Consider the following 16,917-nt stretch of genomic DNA (forward strand, 5'->3'; position numbering starts at 1 on the left):
CTCTCTCTCTCTCTCTCTCTCTCTCTCTCTCTCTCCTTAAAAATAACAAAAAAAACAAATTAAATCTGAACTAATGAGAATCAGCGAGAACGGAGGTGCGCAATAAAATTTTTACAAATAAATTTATTAATCCATACGAAGTATTGATATCATCTTTATTTCAAATAAAGATGTCAGCCTAGATTTAGTTTTTTGTTATTTTAGAATGTTATTTCCTAACATATTCATCTTATATTAAATTGACACAAAAATTAGAGAATTTGGGACATGTGAAATATGTTAAATTTAATAGTTTAATAAGTTTTTCAATTATGCATGTATTCTTTTCGAGGTTGTAAAATTTCTGATCGTTAATTAAAATTGTGTTTTATTAAATACCTACATTTAACATATAAAAAAAAATTATATTCCTTCCTTCCGCACAAATCATCACCTTTTTTCAAAAAAGATACATATTTTTTCCTTATAATTCAGATAATATAATCTTACGTGTGACTAAAAAAAAAAAAACGTTGAGATTTATTATTATTAAATTCATTTAATTCACAAGAAATGCCAGTGATTCAAAGTCTCATATCCAACTTTTCTCCTCTTGATTTACAATCAAAAGCTGTCAAAAATGCTTCAGCGTATTACGAATGAAAAGATTAATTTTAATTCTCTACAATAGAAACTATTGCGAAATCTAAGCTCGACCAACAATAAGTTATAGGATAGAGCGTCTTTACAACAAGCAATTTGCACATACGTCACTTTCGTGTTTCGCGAAAGTATATAACTGAAATATAGTCAAACAATTTTCGACATATTCTGCACATCATTTGTAACGACCCGGTCGGTTGTGCACTTCCTATACGCCCGCCCATCCGGACCGTGTTCAGCCCCCGTAATCTTCCTTTTTATTATTTCATTTCTGCCGCACGTCCTAACGCGCGTCTTCCGCCTTTGCCCAAAGCGAACTTGACTGCGCTTCTACGCATACGCACGCACGTCCGTGTTACGTACCAGGAAGCATGCGTTTGCATTTTGTGGAAACGCCGAATGAGTCCAACACGTAAAAACTGATAAAAAGCACATGCCCAATGTATAAAATATATGATGGCGCGTGAGGTATTCTTTGAAGATTGGTTTGGTTTAAAAATAATGAAAGACGCGCTTGCATCTAAATCTGAGAATTTTTTTCAGCCGTAGACGGTTATGCTGTGCGTAGTAAAAATTGTTTAATATTTATCTATTTATTATTCATTTTTATGATATTTATTTTTTATACACATATATTATACGTTTAAAAATAACACATTTTTAAAGATATAATAAAAAATGTGTAAATTCAAATAATATCGTGTTTCTGATAAAATATAATTTGAAAATAGTACATGAATCGTTATCATGTCTAATGAATTATACATTTATTAACCCGGGATTAACCTGATTTTTTTTTTTACGTAAATGATCTGGGGTCTGGGATGTTTTACACTCTAAATCATTAGTCATAACAATATATTGTATATTATTGATCGTTTTCAAATTTATTAGAGAACATTATGGATATGGATTTAATCAATTTTTTGAAAAAAGTAGGATGGGAGGAAAGAGGGAGGAGAGGAACCAAATAATATTAAATTAAATATTAAATGGAATGAGTATGTTAAGTAGCTTATTATGACAATGTCTCTCAAAAATAAATATTTAAATTAATATAACACTTTTTTATTGTTGGTTTTCAAATTGCATATTTAAAGGTAAAAGAATAATTGTTAAAAAAGAGAAAAATATGTTAAACAATATTTTACAATAATTTATATATGTTTCGCGTTTGCCATTGCGGTGTAAAAATATTTCAGACTATTCCCGAGATAATAAAGTGCAATATTTCTAAGAAATTAGGAGAATACTTTTTTAGGAAACTTACTATATCAGTATTGGCAATTTTCTTTTGTATCTCATAAATAATCAAATAATCATGAATTGATAAAGCAAATAATTAAAAGTTGCAAAAGTAAGAAGAAAGGAATCTAACATTTTAATATATTGTATAATAATTAACATTATGTCGGTTTATTAAGCCTTTTTAACAGTTGATAACTTTCTAAATCTATCTACTGATAGATTACAGAAACAGTCTCGGACATCGAACTTGCTTCACTCTTTTCCTGTTACTCTCAAGATAACGATAGCATTATACTCCTTGGCGATACGTTTACTCGGAAATGATTGTGCATGTGACCAGCTTAATCAATCAACTTGATTATAACTATCAGACTATTCCGGGATAAAAGCGAACGACGCTGAATCCGCCATCGCGGATTTTCATCCTGTGATACCCGAGTAGCAACCCAGAGATACACATCGGTCAAGGTAAACAGGCGCGTTTTATTATTTGTCGGGCTACTTTGTTTGCGAACATTACGTATTCGCGCAACGATCATTGTAACCTCGGTTACGTATTCCCCGGGGTTGATAGCGGTGACGATGGCGGCGACATCCGCGCAAGCTGGGGACCACTGGTCATTGGGGAGAGAACCTCGCGAGGAGAAATCGAGGGGGGTGTGTAAAAGAGTGCGCGCGTACATCATCATCGCTGTTACTTGAACGTTTTTGTCACGGGGATGGTGGGGTCATTATGCGTTGGTAGAGGAAAGCACACCGAAAGAGCGCTAACCAATTCGTTTGTCGGCGCACGTTCTGGTTTTACTCGCGAGAGGAAGTTGAGAGAGAGAGAGAGAGAGAGAGAGAGAGAGAGAGAGGAGGGAGGGAGGGAGAGAGAGAAAGGTAGAGAGAGAAAGAAGGACAGAGAGACACGATGCGGGACAGAAGCAGGCGTGCGAGCGCGAGCGCACGCGAGATCGAAATGTTATTAATGCCGCGCCGCGCGATAGGAGACAAACAAAAATAATTAATATTTATCGTCCGCGATTTGCGCGTGTATGTCCAATCGAAACGCAATATTCCCTCAGGCGGCCTTCGCTAATGCAAACACATCGGGTCCGCGCAACCATCGCGAAATTCCGACCGTACGCCAATCGCGCTAATTCGATAATGCTGATCACGCTCAACAGTCCCGAGCAGCTCTTTGCTTTTCTCCTTTTTTTCTTTTCACAAAACGGTTGCTTGATAAACCACCACGCGCATCTGATAGATTACATTAAATGTAATAGGAGAAGAAGAGTCCGGTGTTTTGAATGAGGTAAATGATAACGTTTCCTTTAAAGGATGGATCCTGTCCGATATCCAGATTCGATATTCTTAACTCCAGTAGTTTTTATTTCTGTGTAAAACAGAATTCCAGATAGAAGAATAATCTTCGGTTGACAGTTGTCGGTCGTAAAAAGTACAAAGCATTAATTATTAATACAATAATTTTGATACTTGTTATTTGTTACATGGCGGAAATCATAAAACACAAAAGCATTTAATGATATTATTATATTATTATTAGTGCTGTATGATATCGTCGCATATAGATAAAACTAGTTTAAAGGTTTTTCAGCGTACGCTAGCATAAGTTACAGAGAATACATTACGGGTCGCGTATATATCGCTGAATATATGGGAGGAAATTATTATCATCTGTAATTACCAATTAAAATTTGAAATGCGCAATATGCAATTAAAATTTTATACACGTAATAACCAATCCAGAAAATACATTTTGTAAAATAAACTTAGGAATTTTAAAAGCATTCGACATATTGGATAAATATGTGACGACGCATAAATATGAAAAAATTACGATTTCAAAAAGAGAGGAATAATGTAAAGAGAGAGAGGTAAATAGAAAGAGGGAGAGATAGAGTAGGAGAGGACAAGTTTGTTATTTACGCAACTTCAACATTTATAAAAATGATTATGCTTTTCTGAAACTTCAATTTAAAAATTATGCATTTATGAATCTAAAGAATTTTCCACTGTTACATAATAACGTTTGAGGAATATATATCGCTTTTATGCTAATGTGCGAATTTATTTTGTAATCCTGAAATGTGCAATATTACTTATACCGTAAAATATCATACAGTAAAGTAAATTGGAAGAAAGTTTACATTGTTTGAGATACATATCATTCTGAATTTATCGTCGCATTTACCCGAGTCACTTATATATTTCATCATTCTGTCTCTTTTCATTCACTAATCTTTTCGTTATCCTAGCAAAGAAGCAAAGAATTAAAATGTATCTCAAAAATTCACATACAATTAAACAAACAATTTTTCAGGGAAATCGTATAATATATTTTTAGATAATTCTGATTAAGTATTTAAGTTGCTTAACTCTATTAGAAAAAAATTAAAATGAATATCGAAGGACGACAAAGTGGAAACAAAAAATGAGGACTGGAAATCTTTACGGAGAAATTAAAGAAAATTGAGAATAAATAAAAATGCCAATGCGAGCCAACACTGAATGGACGTGTATGTAATAATAAAACTTATTGTTTAAAGATATAAGTGAAGAAAATGTAAACACATTTCGATCTTTTGTTTCGAATCTCTCTTCATTACAATCATTAAATAGTACGTATCAAGTTAATTATAAAATTACATTAGCGAAAAATTTGATAAACTTATCAAATGAAATGAAATGCAGGAACTGTTTACATTTTCTTTATTTATATCTTTAAACAATAAATTTTATGTACCTATTTACATTTGTAAGCGTGTTGACACGATTGGTATTTTTTTAATCGGTTTAATTCATTAGGACCTTAACATTTTAATTGAAAAATTGAGAACTTGTAATTTTTGCATAATATAATAGTCCCGTTAATTTCTCTTTCACATTTCGGGAAGATGGATACCATTCGTCATGACAGATACGAGACGCCGAATACACGCTAGCATCCTGGTTCGTTCCGCTCTCAGGTCTCGTGGCGGAGCTCGGCCTGGCAGGATGCAACGAAACAATTGTCGGGAGGAAGAACGAAAAAGAATTTTTAGCGTGCCTACGAAACCGTGACCAGGCCGGGCCAAAATTCACATTGCGTTAGTGTATGTCGCTTATCCGCGCCCGAGACTGCCCCGTGTGCGCTCTCTTTCCGGCCTCATTTCTTTCCCTCTTCCTTTCTTCGCTCCTTTCCTTCTGGCTCTTTTCCGTTTCTATTTCATCATGCTGAATGGCATTGGATTCTCGCGCTAACTCTACGCCTCGTTCCGAAACCGCAGAAATTCCTCAGCAACGGGTTTCTCTTCAATTCGCAACAAAAAGATGCAGGCAAATGGTTGAGACGCACGCTGATTGAGAAATACTCAGCGTCACTCTTTGTGAATGTAGATCTAATTTCATTCTGTCACTATTGTTATGAGAAATTCCAGTAGAAGGACCTATCTTTTTCATTATGTTTATCATTATGTTTCTCTTTTTCATTATGTTTATATCTCGTGCATGAGTGAACGGGACAAATGAGAATACAAGCGTAATCTTATTACTTATATCTTATCTTAGAAAAAAAAAATTAATTCATGAAATGCATCTATACTACGAGATTTTTACTGTTAAAAATTTTAGAATACGGTAAATTAAAGTTATACGTGCATAATTGGCAATTAATCTTTTCTCACAGGAAGTCTCGCAATACAAGTCAATCACGTTCAACATTTCAAAATAATATTTTAAAATAGACACACATTTGCATCATGGTTTAAAAGATTGAACTACTATAGTTTAAAACATCGGAAGACTAAGTTTAACTAAGTTTAAATTTCTTTTGCATTTTACATTAGTAAACAGAATGGTGTAAAGTCAAACTATATAGGCTGGTAATAAAATAACAATGATAATTCTATCCGAACAGAGCCAACACGCCATATGATATTCTCAGGTGCCATAAAAATATCAATGTAAGAACGTATTATCCATTTGAATTCCGCATGGAAAAGGAGAATGACGGTCGCGCGTAATTGTGCATCGGGCATTTTCTGTGTCGAGGAATACCGAGAAATTGTTAAATATACGGCGTGGTTTGCAGAAGATGAAACCAGCGGAACGAGTCAGAGCTATTTTCTTTCTCAAATCAAACATTCTGGAAATAAAGTTTCGGCGCGGTGCAAGCAGTCGCGCGGTCGGTTGCACGAAGCACGTATAACGCCCGCTACATATGCACACGCGAGCGAACACGAGGCGCGCATGCACACGCACCGCAGTCACGCACGTTGCCCTACGAACACGAGGCGCGGCGCGGTGTTTGGCCCTAGAGGGTTTAAGGCCGTTGCATCGTAACGAAAGTTCGAACGTCCCAAACAGTCGGCTTAGACGGCTACAATAATTCACAAATTTATACGAAACGATCAACATTCTGCAGAGCTTTGCAATTTTAGAGAGAGATGTTTTATCATTCCATACTTGATTTCAGCAAAAGAACGTATAATTCTTCATTCTGTGACTTCTATTTTATTTTAGCAGTTTCACGTATCGGTTTTGCTACTGGATAATAATGAATTGATATCGTTCGTTTTGTTACAGTAGCATTAACGAAGCGCGTCAATCCATAAAACTAGAAAATATTATATAGATATGAATAATTAAAGCGATTTATAAGTTCGTAGATTTATTTATTTAAATAACAGTTTGCTTAACCGAAAAATAATGCATGCACCTAATTCCTTTTGTACGTAAACGATCACCGGAGGTGTTTTCTACATCTCGATTAAAAGTAACTATTATTAATTACACATTGTATATTATTACTCTATAATTTATCAATATGTATTTGACATCATTATGTATATAGATTTACTTGATATTTAAAAAAAATAAAAGGAAATAAAAAATGGATCTTGGTTAAAGCAATTCTCAGTAAAAAAAAATAATATATATATATATACTACGACTGAACTTTTTTCGTATTACTGAGGTGTAAAAATCCTCCAAGTTATTATTTCCGGGTTAACAACTTCTAAAATATCATGTTTTTACGCGAATAAAAAGTTGATAACTTGGAAAAGATGCACTTTTCCGGATGTCTTGTAACACGCTTTAGCAGGAAACTCATTACATCTGCTTAATTTAATTTACACAAAAAATAAATTCGATATAAAAATATCAAAAATGTAAATTCGATATAAAAATTTATTTTGATGTAAGACAAAAGTGCCCACGAGATTCGGAAGTGAATAAAATATCCGGATATTATGTCGTTTTTAGCAGCGGAAGCTTCGAATGCACGGCATTCGGTTCCACAAAGGGCGTCAAATCCCGTATACATGATGGCTAAGTCGAGTCAAGTAAAGTAAAGTCACGGCGTACGGGAGTAACAGGGGCCAATGCACCGATGCCGTTGCGCGCTCTGGGCGGGTCCTTCGCGGGCAGGTGGTCCTCGGCTCAAAGAACTTTTGCCGGGGCATTGATCCGCATGAAACGCGGGACCGCGAACGGAGTGAGGAAACCTGCGTGTGCAACACCGAGCTCCTTTCTATGCTCCATCACCGGCCACTGCGCCGTTCTCGGCCGTGTCCAACGCCGATAATCCTTTCGCGACGCGGGACGAAATTCGACGGTCCCGAATGATTGAGGACGCGGTCTCCGTACGAAACAGCGGACACCACGATAACGACGACGACAACGACGATGACGACGACGATGATACGGAGAAGCAGAGGGAGGAAGCGCGGAGGAAAAAACAATGAAATCATTCGTGCGCGTGATGATAAAATGAGGCTGGTCGCGCGAGCTACAAAGTGCAGGCACGCCGAAATTGACCGAATTTCGCGTGAAATTCGAAAGCGCGATTCTCCGAGGCCTCTCAGAGAGGTCTCCTTCTCCTCCGTCCCGCGCCACCGGGGTGACTTTATCGGACGAAAGTCGCTACGCCGCGGCCAGAGAAGGCGGGAGGGGGAGTAAGAGGAACAGAGGTTGTCTCGTATCATCTTGTGTAAGGATGATTTGACTCTCCTCCGTGCTTTCCCTCCTTCTACCTCTCCTACTTTTGCTGCACCGTTCGCCTCCTCCCGCGTCGTACCCTCTTCCCTTCCCTTCCATCTCTCGCGAAACGTGGTAGAACGAGCTTCTCTCTTCCGTCCTCGATGCCGCTACCACGGAATTGGTTCCCTCCGGGCGTTTCAGCTTATGCCGAGAGAGTAACGTAAGTGCATTCCGCTCTTGTGCTCTCGCACGCCTCGCAATGCGCCAATTGCTTTTAACCGATTTTCTTCACCGCGGCTCTTCCTTCATATACCGATTGAACTTTTACCTGCATCTAGAATCCCTTCTTCGATTTAATGCGATTTTTAATACATTTCCCGGTTATGTCATAATCTCTACGTCCTAGGGCGTCCGGAAAGGACGATTTTGTTAAAAATTTAGCTAGCCACAGATCTAAAAATAATTTTGTTAGATTATAAATATAATTATGTAGGACGTTCAAATTCAATATTGAAACGTCAAAACTTTTGCATTGCTCATCATGCTTAAAATATCTACGTAATTATTTTAATAATCGAACGAAATTGTTTTCAAGTTTGTATCTATATAGCTAATTTTTTACATAGATACTTTAGCAAAATCGTTTTTTTCCGTTTAAGATCGAACTCTATACAGCCTAGTACCCAATATGAGCTATTCCCTGTTTTGAATGGTATAGCTATATAGAATGATATCTGTTTTTTAACAGATAACATTAATAAGTTGTGAAGGCTGTCTGACTTGATTGCATCAGTTTATTGCTTAGTTTATTCATTTGGTTATTGTCAGTAAAGCAAAATGCAGAACATTGCAACGTAGTCGTGATGTAATATTTTATATATAAGTAATTGCTTTCTATAACTACATTATTGCTACCGAGAGATAGTTATTAATTTCTGTAGTTTATTGTAGCTTTATATTGATATTTTACAACACTGTATTTAATTTATATTTTTATCATAACGTTTTATTTATAATCAAAGAGAAAAAACTCTTTGTAAAGAATCAATATGCCAGCCATATATCGATTGTTTTTATTTTTTTTATTACTTTTGTTATTTCAGATCATAGATTCTAATTCATCTGCATGGATATAAACAGATAAGTAAATACATAAATAAGTCTATTGTTTGGAAAGTTTTTTTATATTTTTACACCTTAATAGACATTATGTTAATGAAAATAATACTGGCTCATTTTATTTCTCTAATACTTTTACGAAAAAGAGAAAAATATATACTTAGGTCAATATGATTTAAATATTTTTTTTAACTTTCACTATATCTATATAAATATTTGAAAATAGCTTATATATTTTATAATGTTCAAAAATGTTTGCTCTTTTGAATCTTATCATCAATTTTCGAGATTTTGGACTCAGCAAAAAATTAGAAAAAAATCAGAAAACTTAGGATGCCATATAGGTTACTTTATAAATTATCTCGCATAATATTAAAACGAACTAGTGTAGAAGATATGTAAATGATGTTTATTGTTACTTCCGTATTTATTATTTATGTGCGTAATATTATTTCTTACGCTAGAGTAAAACAATTATGTTCTTCATGAATCTTCTTTTGATTCAATCGACCTACATATGAAAAAAAAAACTGGGTTAGAAAATTAACCCACTTGAGGAAGCTATAGCTGCTATTCTCATTCGATGACCGCATCAGAATAAAACCTTTCGCATTACAATATTTAGTTGGACTAATATGACAGCGCGAAAAATCAATGTCCAAAATATCAAGAATCAAAATTATTCAGAATGTTTATTCTTTGATGTCAACAATGTCAACTTTTGTTAAGTTAATATACAAGTTAATATTATTCTATTTAACAAGAATATTAATATTAATTATTGATATTAATATTATTTTAAATAAGGTAAAGAAGCGTCGAACACGATCGAAGTTTGATGCCTAATAACATTTCTATTTGAATTTTTACATACATTTTTCAGTTCTTCAAATTATCAAATGTCTCCGATGAATATAACTCATAATTGAACTATAAATTTTATTTATTTAACATTTTTATATAAAAAATATTTATTCATATATTTATTCAGATCTATAGATTTTATTTATAAATATTTTATGATTACGAGTATTCATTTAAACAAAATATAATAAAAAAAGCTTCAATAAGTAACTCTTTTCCCTTAAGTTTAAGCATAGTGATCTATAATATTCAGATATGCTTTTGATGAAAAGTAACTTATTTTATGCTTTCATGCTAAATTCTCTTGTACTACCTTCACTTTTTTATTTAAATTTGAATTTGCATATAAGGTCACGAAGATGCTTTTAAGCCTCCAGAGACTATCTATTAGTTTGTGATACAAGCATACCTATAGAGTATAGATTTTCTTATGGTCTTGATTTACTTATAAGCAAACGTAATCGTGTTTAACTGATACAATCCGTAAAAATTCTATTTTCAAGATTGATTAAAGTTTAGGAAACAGAATTGTATAGAATTGTATGAGGAAAAAATGAAAAGCATTGATGATGCTTTTACAAAAAAAACTTACTAAATAATACAGTCTCACAAAATGCTTGCAATGAATGCGAAATCAAAAATATTTATAATAATATTCACAAATATGTTCATTCAAATCGAATAAAAAGTATTTATTTATTTCTCATAAATACAAAGAAAAATTGTATTTATGCTCCTATTCATACTCATTCATTATTTATTCATTTATTCAAATATTGGATATATTCATCGGATACACTATGCCAAATACAGCCGGTCTTGAAAATATTATCCTAAACTAGAGTTGGAATAGTGATATCACATTAAATCAATTTAATAAGAATCACATTATCAAGCATCTTAAAACACTGTAAAGATCGAATTTATTGCGAAAAATTATCCCAGTCAGAGTTCAAATCTGGGCCTCATTCTTTTTCTAAGGGTGGGCTTTTCCTGCAATATATAACAATTATAATTGAGACAGTATTATTTTCAATGTGTAAAATTGAAAAGAGTTTCATATAACAATGTTCTAAATCGCTAATGACGATAGAAAACCACAGTTTCTGTCTTTCCTCATGTTAAATCTTTCAGAACATGAAACATTAATAATTTATTGAAACTGCTGATATATATATAAATTGTAAAAATTAAAAAATCGAGAATGAATATTTCTGCAATATAGCGAGACCTTCGCGCTAATTGTAATTCCAATAGACTATATAGACTCTCATAGTGCGATCTAAACATGATTGCACGTGTTAATTGTGTCTTATTACGCTTACGCGACTTAAATATCGTGAACACGGCATCTCAGATAGCCCGAGCTCAGCGCTCTAGAAAGATATCATAGGAATGAATCGCAGCTAGAGCGTTCATATTTACTATATTTTCACATAAACTCCTTTTAAAAATCAAAAATAAAATAGAAAGATCTGTTTCTTCAAAATAAATAAGTAACGATGCGAATACAATAAAGCAAATGTAATAACAAAAAGTAAGCTTTAAGAAAGAGGAAGCTAAGACTAAAAAAATGTATGAGCGTTGAATGACGAAGGTCCGAAAGAAAGGCAGAGTGAGGCTGCGTGTACTATAAGCCGTGACTTCTTTTTTAATCTGTTCGAACAGACTAAACTTTATTCTCACGAATTTAACTCTATTTTCACTCAAATGATCACACGATATTGACCAGATATTCTTCATTATAAACGGATCTTTGCTGATCCGTCTCAAAAAGAAGAACGAGAGAGAGAGAGAGAGAGACAGAGATCGCGAGCGAGTGCAAAGTCGCTCTCTTCTTCGTGCTAGCTGTAGCAAGAGGAGAGATCGTATTGCATGCACGAATCACTAGTAAGCGGAGACGATTGCACCGAGGCAAATGGAAAAAAAAAAGAAGTAAAGCAAAGAAAGAAGGAAAAAGAGAATGGCGAAAGATGGAAGCGGGTCTGTAGGAGTTCGGCGGGGTGATCGGCGGAGGGATGGTATAACCGAAGAAGGGAATGGATGGAGCGGCGGAGGGCAGGGGGAGGGTAGGGCTTGCCGCCGAAAACCAACTAGCGATTGCATTAAGTAGAAGAAGCGCGATGCGATGGTTCGAGCGGGCCTGACGAAACGACGAACGTCCGACTGAGAGCGGCGAGTTTCGGCGTAGACGGGTTGAGGGAGAGCGGTGAGGGTTGGTGGGAGCTCAAGGGGCCGAGGGGGTAACGCGCGCGAGGTGAGGATGAAAAAAGACGTGGCGGCGGCGGCGGCGGCGGTGGCGGCGGTGGTGGCGGCAGAGGGATGAGCGGAAGAGGGAACGGGAACGCGTAAGAGAAAAGAAAGAAGAAAGAGTGCGAGAGAGAAGAAGAGGGTTCTAGAAATTAGGTTGTTGCACCGAGCCGCCGAGTGGGAGAAACCCAAGGCCCTTGTTACCTTCCTCTACGTGAATTTAGGCCGTTGCACTTTTCGGCCCGGTACCATATGGTGGGGGGCCCAAATAGGTGGAATGCACTTGGTGGGGGTAGCGCGGCGGATAGCACATTTAGGTGCAGTCTTCGAAGTGAAAGAGGGGGTCTCTAGCAATGAGACAGGGCCGCGCCTAGCTCGCGAATTCTCATGCGGTTTTACGGCTGAATTCCCGGCTCTGTCACGCCTCTCCTCGACTCGAAAGTCCGTCAAATAATTGCAATACGCTCAAATATTACATCGGCGATATTAAAAATGAAATGTTTCTTTTGCTCGGAAAAATAAATATTTATTGTTGGTAAACTTTTTTTCTATTGAGAATGAAAATTTAATACAGAACAAGAATCAAAATGAAAAAGTTAAAATTATGTCTGTCATTCGGTAATGTCTCTGAAAGTGGAATTAAGATATTCGAGTGAATGCAACATGCATTCTTTTAATAGATATACAATATATTCTATGTGCATGTCAACTTTCTTAAAACTTTATCTGTTTAAAAAACAGATAAATCTTTTACGAATAACCCTGCAATAATCATTTCTCTATCTCTCTCTTTTTCTTGTCCGATGATTGTTAATTCTCGATTAATACGCTTGAGTTCCTGCAGACTTGTACACTATCAGCTAACTTTGTAACATGACATATGTGCGAAAATATTGCTGACGATGTTTGTCGCCTTCATAGTTCAGCGATTTGTCTGGAATGGTACCAACATGTAGCATACACCGTTGCTTCATGAAACGATGAATGTTTTATTTTAGACTGATGACTACTTGTAAAATTATATCAGCTGATTTTTTTCTGAGATATACTGAATAAATAACATTTTTAATAATCTGGCACGTCTGCGTCTCGTAGTTAGTATAAGATGTATATTTTTATTTCATATCTTTTAATAAAGCTTTAATACAAAATTTTTTAATATTAAATATGTTTATAATTTAATCTTATGTAATTATATCAATTACATTTGATATAAATATAACGCAAAATATTGTTTAAATACAATCTGACAAAATATGACATATCTATTTTTGTAATAAATATAATAGAATACAATTGCAACAAGAGTAACGATCGTTTGCTTAGGCTGTGTGCGAGCGTGTATATTTGCGTGTATGTGTGTATAAGTAATTTTAGAATTTTTTTATTTCAACGGTATCTCATAGACATTGTGTAAGAAAACATCGAACAAAGAAATCGAAATTTTTTTCGATCTGTCTAATCGTTCATTTTGTCAAAATGTATCATTTGATATTTATCATTTGATAAGTAGAAAGAATACATTCAAGAGAATGATATCATACTTGATTAAAAAAAAAAATGATATAATCAGACGTGCAATAATAACAAGATATCAATTTTATATTTTATTAACGTCTTCCATTTTGCCTATTCGTCTAGACTGTAATCAATAATTCATAACGTATTCAAATTAAAGCACGACTCAGATACGCATCGCGCATAAGTTTTGAACTTCGTCACATGTCCAAAATCCAATGCACATGGAAGAGACATGCATCGGCTCTATTCGCGAAAAAGCGGACCTAGCAACCAAGGGAGAGGTAGTTCGGCGGGTAGGGCTGTCGTGCGTCGTGCCGTGGAGACGTAAAGAGGGTAGTAGACGTGGGAAGAGAGAAGAGAGAGGGAAAGGAGAGAAAGAGGAATGGGGGAGGGGGGGGGGGAGAGAAAGAGAGGTTCGGCATTGCTTGCCACGCAATGAGGAGGGATGGGGGGTGAGGCGCGGAGGCACCGATGCATTTTGGGACTATTCGGCGACGGTAGTATACGAGAAGAGGTGAGGAGGAGAATGCGGTAGGGTAGGCTTATCGAGTGCGGGGCCCTAGCAACGAGAGGAAGATGCCTAACAACGCGGTCGATGGAGGGGAATATTGGGTGGGCGGGTACGCGCGAGTCCGTCCGAAAACCTAGCCTGCATTTTAGGTACGCGGTTCAAACCCGGGCAAGCAGGCCCGGTCTGAAACGAAAGAAAGGAGTCAGAGGGGCCCGCGCGGTGGTGGGGGGTATGTAGGGTTCACCAGAGGTTTTCGACTTCTCCCCGACCGCAAGAAACAAGCTGGCTAGTTCGCGCACGGGCTTCTCGCGCTGCCTGTTTCTTCTTGCAATAATCTTTTGATGTATACATACAGCAATGCTCGAGGGTTTCGATACTTTAAATCGAAATCTTTTCAGAAAATATTTCTTTTTGAAATTACTAGGATGTATATGATATTTTACGTAATTAAATAATAAGAAATCGTAATAAAAATGATTTAAATGTAAACTAAGTTACAGTTTTTAATATAATAGTAGTTTTAAATATATAATGAATGTGTATATAAAATTTCATACAACTTCACATAAAATTTTGTGGAAAGATACATTAAATTTCATAAAATTTTATGAAAAGATACATCAAATTCCATATAAATGTATGCAAATATACTTTTCAGTTACAAATACTAAATATTAAATTTAATGTAATGTAATTAAATTTAATGTAATGTTATAAAATTAAATTCAACTTGTGTAATTTGAAAGTTGAATTTTTTAACAGCATATGTTTTAATACGACTCAGACATGCCAAGTTTTTTTTTATTAAAATCCAGTTGACTTAGTCACTTTTATCCGTCTTATGTGTCTTAGAATTAATAAACCTTTTTTTATAAATAATTGCTTCTCCGAAGCTTTTTTGACTAATAAAATACTTGGCTATTATAATTCTATTCATTTCAAATCCATCTTTAAACAATTTATTTTTGAATAATTATATTTATTAAAAGAAATAATGTTGAAAAGGGTTATGAGCCAAATACAATAAATTCAATTAATTAATGATATATATTAACATAAAAATTACAAGTAAAAAGCGCTATAAAAATAATTATATCATTTATAAACAATTTAATCATTTATTATGAAAGAAAAATAAACATTTTTTTAGAACACGGAGAAAAATATTTGGTTCAATGAACTGGAATTCCGATGGAAGATGAACGATCCAGAATTACGATTAAACTTATTAGATTTAGATCTTCTAGAACTCTAGTAGATTTAAGACTTTTAGATTGTTCATTTTCCACCAGAATTTCAGTTAATTCAACCAAATTTTTCTCAATATAATATTTTTCTCCATAAAAGGATATAATTTCTTTACATCTTTATATTTTCTTCGTTTTTAAATGTATTTGGCGTATATTTTTTAGAAATTAAACTATTAAAAAAAATTTTTATCAACCTAAACTTACAATAATTTAACAATTGGCTTAACATGTATTGTTAAATAAAAAAATGTAGAAAAACATAGATTTATTCTTACCATTTTAATTTTGCTTATTATTTGCTTTAATGTATTAACATTTAAGGTATATAATATTTTTTTAAATATCATCTTTAAATAATATTAAATAACTTTAATGATAATATGAACTTATATAAATTTCATCTATTATTTTGATTAATAAAATCTTATCTATTGAAAGAAGCATTTAAATATAATTAGAATTATAGACAACTACAATCATCCTTTTTTACAAATTCACGTAAAAAATAATTAACAGTACGAATTAAAGAATTATATATCTTGGTCCTTGGCCATAAATATTAGGCACCTTATTAACCATTATTTAAAGTTTTAGCTCAAACATTAATGTATAGTACTTACTGTAATTTATCCTTCGTTTCAAGAATCCTTTAAAGTATATATAATGTCGGTTACTAATGTATAACAACGCAGGTAAAAAACTTTTAGATAAATGAAAAAAATACAAGTATCTAATATTTTTGGCCAACACTTGCAAATATGAAATTTTCAAAGAAGATATGTTGACGGAAGAATGAATTGCAAGTGCAGCATGACTAATCTTCAATCGAAAATTAATATCTCGGATTCGTGTTACATGTTCCGCAATCTTGATCGTTTGAATAACGCATTAACGGTATAAAAAATATATCTCTCTTTCAATATCTTTTCGCGCGCTCGTATATAAAAGCTGAATTCCTTAGTCCCCCCTTTTTCTCTCTCCTTGGATCCACGTCCCAATTCCATTCTATAGCGACCAATTCTCTCGATCGTGAGTACGGCTACGTCGTAATCCAAACTGTTATATAGTCAAGCGGAGTTACCCCGTTCGCCATTCGCCATCACCCCCCCCCGCGCCACGTGAAAGGATCTCCTCGCTGCAAGTCGCAAATACCATATCTTGTTGCTCATCGATGATGATAGAGAATTACGCGTCTCACTATCTCACATACGTTTCATATAATTATGTATTCACGATTGTGACGATGCATCCAAAATTTTATACATATTAGTCTATCTCTAAATATCTCTGAATAAAAGCGTCACTGAAGAGATTCATTAACACAACGTAACTATATTTTTATTTTCTTTCCTCTTAAAGCTATTAATTTTTGCGGCATCGCTACAGACGTTGAGAGAGAGAGAGAGAGAGAGAGAGAGAGAGAGAGAGAGAGAGAGAAGAAGATAGTAGTATTAATTTAATTAATTAATATTAATATAGTAGTATAATTTAATTNTTAGTATACGTAAACTTTAAAACTTTTTTTTAGTTTTTTTTTTTAGTTTT

Source organism: Atta cephalotes, assembly GCF_000143395.1.
Source record: "Atta cephalotes unplaced genomic scaffold scaffold00017, whole genome shotgun sequence".
Lineage (NCBI taxonomy): Eukaryota > Metazoa > Arthropoda > Insecta > Hymenoptera > Formicidae > Atta > Atta cephalotes.